Raw genomic sequence first — 7,986 nt, 5'->3', positions numbered from 1 at the left:
TGTGTCTGCTTAGTTGCTAGAGAAACATTTACTCTACTGACCCTCATTTTTTCTAGTCAAAATTCACTATAGAATGGTGGGGGAAATTTCAGTGAATAGTCACTTGAATTTAAAAGGAAATTTCAATTCAACTACATTCAGGAGCCCCTTAGAACGTTTGCAGAAAGAGAATTCAAGTGCTTGAGCATCTTACTTGTGCAAATACTCATGGAAACCACATTGAAGCTTCAATATTCCTGCAACATGAATTTCAAATTCATATTAAAATTTCAACAAATAATCAATGTTAATAGGCCCAGTTAATGGTGTGTAAGTAAGTTACTCTCTCAGTGGAGAGAAAGAATAGCATGTGACTTGCTTAATTAACCAACAGTGTAAATTGTGAATGTTCACAGTAAACTTTCTGCACACTATCTGCAGACCTGCAAAAAATCCCTTCATAATTATGTCATAATTTCATGAATTCTTCTCTCAGGGTAGACAAGAACTGAATTTCTAATATAGAAATCACACAAAGAAAAGTTATTTAGTACGATCATTGCTGTTACAAAACTTTCCAGGCCTTCTTTGTGCCTTACAAAGACCAAACCACCCTCAAGCCCACAAAAAAAGGCACGAGCTCAATTTTATTTTCCTTTTCAGGTCACCCTTAAAATACAGACATACAAAAGGCCTGAGACTCTCCTTTTGTTTACAGTTATGTAAATCAGGAGTAGCTCCATGGAAGTTAAGAGGTATTATACCAGCACCCTATGTACCCATATTAACTGTGATTAGCATCATGTGAGAAATAATCAGTCTGTGACTGAAGACTCTAAATAACCTATATAGTGGAGAAATGCAACATGTAGGGCAGTTGCTCCAAATTTCACATGCAAGGTGTCAATGTTGCGATCCCCAAATTCCTATAACTCAGCAATACAAAATACTGCAGCATTTTGACTCAGTGATTCCAGCTGTTCATGGCATATCACTTATGGGAATGAAAAGCATATCAGAGCTGCAAGCCAGAGGCTCTCAAAGCAGTGGCAGCTAACCCCCAGAAGCAGTCCGATGATGTGGTCCTCAGTTCACTGAGCAGCACGCCATATGGTCATCATCCAGATTGCACTGAAATCACTTGGAGTTTGGGGATCAGACACTATAGAAGGAGATGCTGTAATTTGATTAAGTAATTTCACTTACGTTGGCTTGCACAGATGGTGTTCATTGAGAAAAATGAAGATTAAAATATTAGACCGGATGGTGAGCTCACTTCTGTTGACATAAAATCAAGGAAGACCACAATCATGGTAATGGAGATCTACTAGTGCAGGGGCTCTCAAACATCATTGCACTGTGACCCTCTTCTGACAACAAAAATTACTATACAACCCCAGGACGGGGGACCGAAGCTCAAGGGCTTCAGCCCCAGCTAGGGGGCCTGTAACCTGAGCCCCGCCATCCCAGGCTAAAGCCCTCAGGCTTTGGCCCCAGCAACTCTAAGCCAGCCCTGGCGACCCCATTAGAAAGGGGTTACGATCCACTTTGGGGCCCCCACCCAGAGGTTGAGAACTGCTGTGCTAGTATAAAATGAGCCAAATCATGCCAAATGTATCTATCACCAGTGGTGTTGGAACTTTTTATGGGGTGTGTGTGTGTTTGTGTGTGTGTGGGGGGGTCACTGAAGAAAATGGTAAACCCGATTATAGAAACCACTTCAAGGCAGAGGGTGCTGCCACACCCCCTACAGCCCTTGTTCCAGCACCCCATCACAGAAAGGAAAACTACAGTTGTGAAATATTTGGCTCACCACTTGCAGTCCTGCCCTCACAGTCTATGACCTTATCAACTATAATATAGTGAGCAGGGTTGGGCTCAGACAATACTTGTTTAGACCTACAAGCAAAGCTTCAGTGGTGCGGTCAGAAATGGTTTCTTTTCCTTATACTTAACAATGCTTGTATAGCTTGTCATGCCCCCCAACTCTCATTGAGTTGAAAATGGAGGCAGTGCCGCTGTCCAAGCCTCGCATTTAGAAGTGCTGTTTTTCAACTGACATGTAAAATCAAGGTCTTTATTGCAAGCCCTTCAACAGCCCCTGGAACTCTATAAGAGGGGAGCTTTTAACCTCAATGTCCTGTTCTTTTATGCAATCACATTAAGCCAGGAGGCAGTGAGACACACATCAACATTGGTAAGGAAATTGAAAGCGGTTTGATTACCGGTCCTTTTAAAATAAATTAAAATAATTCCTCATGAAGCAGACTGTACTGTAGGAGAGGCACAATGATCCAGTGGAATGAGCACAATAATGGGAGCTAGGAGTTCCAATTATTCTTGTTTTATAGATTCAAAACTAAGCCAGAGAAACTATGGGATTTGCCCAAGGTCGTAGATTCATAGAGTTTAAGGGCCACCAGATCACCTAGTCTGACCAGCTCTGTATCACAGGCCAACCAACCATCAACACACCACAATTAACTCAAAGTCTTACAGCCCGCCTGGAACTAGACTGCCTGTGGCACACAACAGAACAGTAGGGACCAAGGTGCACCAGTGCTCAAGACCCCTGCAACAGACCATAAGGTTTAAGCAAATTACTCCCCCTTAATGTCAGTTTCCCAAACCTTCCCCCACCCATGGGCTTATATGATCTTGGACAAGGCCCTATGCTCCTTTGCCTTACTTTTCCTATCTATAAACTGGGAATAATAATTACTAAGTACACTTCTTGCAGACAATTCATGTCTGTACAGTTGTTTGAACATAGTGTTGAGTACTAATTATTACTATTTTTTATCAGTTAACAAGACAGCAGCAGTGTTACTTGCTCACTATTTAATGTTTTAATAAGAATCCTCAAAACATTTATTGAATGAATAGCAAGTTAAACTCCTTTGAGGCAATACAGCTTACTGAACAATTAAGCCTAAGGGGCCTAATTTACTGAGCCTGCCAATTGTGTGACTCTTCTCCTTTGCATGAGGAAAAACTAGTGCCTGTGTATTAAAATCTGATCCCCCATATGCATGGAGATTGGGTGTGCACACACCAGCATTCATAAGCTAGCCTTACTTTACCCTCAAATATAGATATACAGGCCCCACTGAAATCAACAGCAGTTGGTCACCTATTTTATGGCAGAATTTGGTCCAGGTTGTGTAGTTGTCCTTCGGGGGTGGAGGAGGTAGAAAATGCAACTAGTAGTTGTACAAATGCGGCAGCTGCTTGTTAGAGGAAAGTATCTGCCAGAGCATAAACAGGTGTCAGGATATTCTCTCAAGTCTCCTGTTATAAGGCCCTGAGGCAGAAAAGCACCCCTGTTCAATCCTTCTGACATCAAGGGAACTTAAGCACCTTTTTAAAGTTAAAGCATGTGCTTAGTGTTGTCCTGAATTGGGATGGATTTCAGCACCTACTTAAGAGCTTTTCCTGAGTTGTGCCTGATTGAGCATCCATTGCAGGCAATGAGAATCTTTCCATTAACTGCAGTGGAGAGCAGGCCTTAAGTTACAAGTGCCATCGTGATTCAGTGCATTCTTTCCAGGTTTGTAATTTCTTGTTATCAGATACAGCTCGGAGAGTAAGGCCTGGTCTACACTACGACTTTAATTCGGATTTATCAGCTTTAATTCGAATTAACCCTGTAACCGTCCACACAACGACGCCATTTAATTCGATGTAAAGGGCCCTTTAAATCGATTTCTGTACTCCACCCCAACAAGCGGAGTAGCGCCAAAATCGATTTTAGCAATTCGAATTAGGGTTAGTGTGGCCGCAATTCGATGGTATTGGCCTCCGGGAGCTATCCCACAGTGCATCATTGTGACCGCTCTGGACAGCAATCCGAACTCGGATGCACTGGCCAGGTAGACAGGAAAAGCCCCGCGAACATTTGAACTTCATTTCCTGTTTGCCCAGCGTGGAGAGCACAGGTGACCACAGATACCTCATCAGCACAGGTAACCATGCAGGCTGATAATCGAAAAAGAGCACCAGCATGGACCGTGAGGGAGGTACTGGATCTGATCGCTGTATGGGGAGAGGATTCAGTGCTTGCAGAACTTCGTTCTAAAAGACGAAATGCAAAAACTTTTGAAAAAATTTCCAAGGGCATGATGGAGAGAGGCCACAATAGGGACTCTGAGCAGTGCCGCGTGAAGGTCAAGGAGCTCAGACAAGCCTATCAAAAAACAAAGGAGGCAAACGGTCGCTCCGGGTCAGAGCCGCGGACATGCCGCTACTACGCCGAGCTGCATGCAATTCTAGGGGGGGCTGCCACCACTACCCCACCTTTGTTCGTGGATTCTGGGTCGGGGATAGTCTCGACGCCTGAGGATTCTGCCGATGGGGTAGAGGAGGAGGAGGAGGAGGATGAGCTTGCAGAGAGCACACAGCACTCCATTCTCCCCAACAGCCAGGATCTTTTTATCACCCTGACTGAAGTACCCTCCCAAGCCTCCCAAGCCAGTACCCAAGACTCTGACCCCATGGAAGGGACCTCAGGTGAGTTTACCTTTTAAAATATAAAACTTGTTTTAAAAGCAAACGGTTTTTAATGATTACTTTGCCTGACTTTGCATTCGCGGTCAGTTCAGCTACTGGAAAAGTCTGTAGCTACTGGAAAAGTCTGTTAACGTGTCTGGGGATGGAGCGGAAATGCTCCAGGGACATCTCCATGAAGCTCTCCTGGAGGTACTCCGAAAGCCTTGCCAGAAGGTTTCTGGGCAGTGCATCCTTATTCCCTCCTCCATGGTAGGACACTTGACCACGCCATGCTTGCAGCAAGTAATCTGGTATCATTGCCTGACAAAGCCTGGCAGCGTATGGTCCCGGTGTTTGCTGGCATTCAAGCAACATCCGTTCTTTATCTTGTTGTGTAATCCTCAGGAGAGTGATATCACTCCTGGTAACCTGGTTGAAATACGGGAACTTAATTAAGGGGACAGAGGTGGCCGTTCCTACTGGGCTGTTTGCCTGTGGCGGAAAATAAATCCTTCCCTGCAGTTAGCCAAGCGCAGATGGGAAATTGGCCCTGAAGTTTTCCGCGTTTGGCTAGCAGGGATCTTCCCTGTTACCAGCCACGCGGTGGGGGGAGGGTACCGTGATCATCCCAGAGAATTCATGGCGAGGGGGGGGGTCGGCGGCGGGGGGGGGGTAGTTTGGTGCCTGCAGGGATCTTCCCTGATACCAGCCATGCGGTGGGGGGAGGGGTACCGTGATCATCCCAGAGAATTCATGGCAGGGGGGGGGTTAGTTTGTTTTCTGGTGCTGCTGAATGTTAACAGAAAAACCGCAGCACTCTACTTGCCTGAAGGGGCCCAGACAAGCCCCCCCACACTGCCCCCCCCCCAACTGGCTGAGATTGGCCAGGCTTCTGCAGCACTCTACAGGCTATGCTTGGTATGTGGGAAAGGAGGGTGCAGAAGCTGTAAAACAATGGCTTACCATGGCCGCATGCAAGCCGAATTCTGTTGCCCAGACCTGTGATCTCTAGCAGCAAAGCCACAAGCACTCAGCATTAAGAGGCAAAATGCGACCTTGCACAGAAATCACATGTGCTATGTAATGTGAACAGTGTTGGTCACCGTGAAAGAGTATAAGCATTGTTCTGCAAAATGTAGCTTTTAAAACAATTCTCTCTTTTTTCCCCTCCCTACAGCAGCTGCAAATTCCTCAAGCCTCCCTCCTCCATCCCGAAGGTTATCACAGATAAGGCGTCGTAAGAAGAAGACGCGGGAGGACATGTTTTCTGAAATTATGCAATCCAGCAGGAGTGACAGAGCTCATCTGAATGAGTGGAAGGAAACAGTTTCAAAGTATAGGAAAGAAGTCAGTGAACGTGAGGAGAGGAGGGACCAACGTGAGGAGAGGAGGGACGATCGAGATGAGAGATGGCGGCAGGAAGACCAGAGGATGAAGGATGCAACGCTGGGGCTGCTCCGGCGTCTGGTGGAGGTTCAGGAACGGCTGCTGGAAAACAGACTGCCGCTTCAGCCCCTGTTCCACCCTCCCCATGTTCCGTATCCTCCTCACCCAGACGTGTAAGAACGCGGGGGGGGAGGCTCCGTACACCTTCCCATTCCACCCCAGTAGACAGCCCAAGCAAAAGGCTGTCATTTTTTTAACCTTTTCTTTGTGGCTTTTTCCTTCCCAGCAATCCTCCTCCCAAATACCACCCGGGTTCCCTCCCTCTTTTTCTAATCTATTAATAAAGAATAAATGATTTTTAAATGATAGTGACTTTATTTGGTTTGAAAGAAAGCTGGGGGAAGGGGCAGGGTGGGTTCCTTACAGAAAATCAGTCAGTAAAGGGGGAGGGTTTTCATGAAGGAGAAACAAACAGATATTTCACACGGTAGCCTGGCCAGCCATGAAACTGGTTTTCAAAGCTTCTCTGATGCACAGTGCTTCATGGTGTGATCTTCTAATCGCCCTGGTGTCTGGCTGCGCGTAATCAGCAGCCAGGCGATTTGCCTCAGCCTCCCACCCTGCCATAAAGGTCTCCCCCTTACTTTCACAGAGATTGTGGAGCACGCAGCAAGCAGAAATAACAATGGGGAGATTTCTTTGGCTGAGGTCAGAGCGAGTCAATAATGAACGCCAGCGACCTTTTAAACGGCCAAATGCACATTCTACCACCATTCTGCACTTGCTTAGCCTGTAGTTAAACAGCTCCTGACTCCTGTCCAGGCTGCCTGTGTATGGCTTCATAAGCCATGGCATTAAGGGGTAGGCTGGGTCCCCAAGAATAACTATGGGCATTTCAACATCCCCAACGGTTATTTTCTGGTCCGGAAAGTAAGTCCCTTGCTGCAGCCCTTTAAACAGAGTAGTGTTCCTGAAGACGCGAGCGTCATGAACCCTTCCCGCCCAGCTCGCGTTGATGTTGGTGAAACGTCCCTTGTGATCCACAAGTGCTTGCAGCACCATTGAAAAGTACCCCTTGCGGTTTATGTACTCGGTGGCTTGGTGCTCCGGTGCCAAGATAGGGATATGGGTTCCGTCTATTGCCCCACCACAGTTAGGGAATCCCATTGCAGCAAAACCATCCACTATAGCCTGCACATTTCCCAGAGTCACTAACTTTCGTAGCAGCACCTGAGTGATTGCTTTGGCTACTTGCATCACAGCAGCCCCCACCGTAGATTTGCCCACTCCAAATTGATTCCCGACTGACCGGTAGCTGTCTGGCGTTGCAAGCTTCCACAGGGCTATCGCCACGCGCTTCTCAATTGTGAGGGCTGCTCTCATCTTGGTATTCTGGCGTTTCAGGGCAGGAGACAGCAAGTCACAAAGTTCCATGAAAGTGCCCTTACGCATGCGAAAGTTCCGCAGCCACTGGGAATCGTCCCAGACCTGCAACACTATGCGGTCCCACCAGTCTGTGCTTGTTTCCCTTGCCCAGAATCGGCGTTCCATGGATAGAATCTGCCCCATTAACAACATGATCTCCAAAGCACCGGGGCCTGTGGTTTCACTGAATTCTGTGTCCGTGTCCATGTCCTCATCATGCTTGTTGCTGCGCTGCCGCCGCCGCTGCCTCCTCGCCTCGTTTTTCTGGTCCTGGCTGAGCATAAACTCCACGAGAACGCGCGAGGTGTTTGCAATATTCATGAGTGCTGTCTTGACCTCAGCGGGCTCCATGCTTGCCGTGGTATGGAGTCTGCAGTGTTCACCCACCCAGGAAAAAAGGCGCGAAAATGGTTGTCTGCCGTCCGTTGCTTTCATGCAGGGAGGGAGGGAGGGAGGAAGTGAGGCTGTACCCAGAACCACCTGCGACGATGTTTTTTGTCCCATCAGGCACTGGGATCTTAACCCACAATCCCAATGGGCGCAGGAGACTGCGGGAACTATGGGATAGCTATGGAATTGCTACCCACAGTGCAACGGTGCAGAAATCGACGCTAGCCCCGGTACTTGGACGCACACCACCGAATTACTGTGCTAGTGTGGCCGCACTCATTTCGACTTTATACAACCTGTTTCTCAAATCCGAATTAT

Source organism: Malaclemys terrapin, chromosome 9, assembly GCF_027887155.1.
Source record: "Malaclemys terrapin pileata isolate rMalTer1 chromosome 9, rMalTer1.hap1, whole genome shotgun sequence".
NCBI classification, from domain to species: domain Eukaryota; kingdom Metazoa; phylum Chordata; order Testudines; family Emydidae; genus Malaclemys; species Malaclemys terrapin.
Note: the sequence above shows the minus strand (reverse complement) of the source record.